The following is a 1,835-nucleotide window of genomic DNA, read 5'->3' as shown; positions in this document are numbered from 1 at the left end:
AAAGTGTACATCTTGCACCCCAACATTTTTTGCCCATAAGATAAAAAGTACATAATACATATTTCTTGTGGTACACTCTTCCAGTCATAATTTCCAGTGTCAGGTATCCCTATATCCATCTTCTCATATAGTATGTTCTGGCAATAAACTGGGCTTTTCAACTGATTTTCTTTGGCAACTAATACATTAGAAAATGTGATGCAAACAGGGCTTTGGAAAGTGATTGCCATTGGTGCTTGCCTTCTTAGACACAGTTATGTTGTAAAGAAGCCTGGGGCTATGCTGTTGGAGACACAGGACCAACCCAAGAGCCAGCAAAAGCTACAGGACAAGTGAGTGATGACATCTTAAACCAACCAGCCTCAGTTGAGGCACAAGCTTACTGAAGCCTTATTTGTAATCCAGGCAACACTAATATAGAAACTGCCCACTTGAGCACACTCAAAAAAGCATTTCCATAGCAAATACATAGGTAGCAAATGAAATGAGTTTTGTGTTTATTTCTGTTTTTGTAAGCCATTGAATTTTGGTTAGTTTCTTACCTAGCAAATACTAACTGTTACACAGAAGACACCAGAACTCAATAGTAACAAAATTATTTGGAAGAAAACATTTTAAATTACATGTCAAAAATAGTCAGTAGAAATTCAAAATCACACACAGAAGTTTTGAAAATCACACAGAATGACAACTGGATGGACTTCAGTGAGGTTGCTAGAGCTCACGGAGGCCACGTGAATTATATAAAGCAATTGGTTGCATCAGTAAACTGTGGTGTAAGTTTTTAAAATTTACTTTTCAAGTCATAAACAAATCTATTTACCTAAAAACATAAAACATAAAAAGGGTCTGTTACTTATAAGCAACTATTACACTGTAACTTAATTACATTTTAAGACATCGGTGTGGGGCCGACCCTGTGGCTCACTCAGGAGAGTGCAGCTGTGCAGCGCCAAGGCCACAGTTTTGGATCATATATAGGGATGGCCAGTGTGCTCACTGGCTGAGCACAGTGCAGGCGACACCAAGCCAAGGGTTACGATCCCCTTACCGGTCACAAAAAAAAAAAAAAAAAAAAAAGACATAGGTGTGGAGGAGAAGAGTGATGCAGTCTAATTTGGCCATTTTAAATAATGTTAAATAGGCTCCCATTATATCCTTGCAGATTTCATAATTTTTAAGAACAGATTACTGACATTAAGTGGAAAACATTTGTGTTGTAGACCCTTTGAAATCACATAATCCATAGAAAGTTTCAGAAATAAAAAAGGATAGTGATATTTAAGGCAAAGTATATTAAAGCAATGTTTGATCTGTTAATTTCATTCTCACAAAGATAATCACAAAGGTAAACAAACGCTTTTTTTATATATTTTTAATCTTAGTTTTATTATAACATAGTTGATTGTACATATATGTGGGGTTCAGAGTTGAATATCGATACCTGTGTGCAACATGTGATGCTCAAATAAGGATAACTGGCATGTTCAACAATATACAACGTCATCATTTTTCACAGCCCTTTATCAGTTCCTCCCTCCCCCTTCCCCTTTCCCACCTCTGGTAACCTCAGCTCTCCTTTCAAAAAGTTCAATGTATTAATGATTGTTTTTCTTTCTTTCTTTTAATTTATACATTTATTTTTTCGTGCCCACTTATGAGTGAAGCCATGCAGTCACTTATTTTGACTTAAGTGTGGCAAAAGGATAACATTAGCCAAAAAGTCAGGCTGTGTAACATCAACAGATTATGTGACCATGGGCAAATCTCATCTCCTAAAATCCATTTTGAAACAATCTTTCTAATAAGGTAGGAATAACGTGGCAAACACTTCC

The sequence above is a fragment of the Galeopterus variegatus genome, unplaced genomic scaffold, assembly GCF_000696425.1.
Source record: "Galeopterus variegatus unplaced genomic scaffold, G_variegatus-3.0.2 Scaffold13443, whole genome shotgun sequence".
NCBI lineage: Eukaryota > Metazoa > Chordata > Mammalia > Dermoptera > Cynocephalidae > Galeopterus > Galeopterus variegatus.
The sequence above is the reverse complement of the archived record's forward strand: the minus strand, read 5'-3'. Positions refer to the sequence as shown.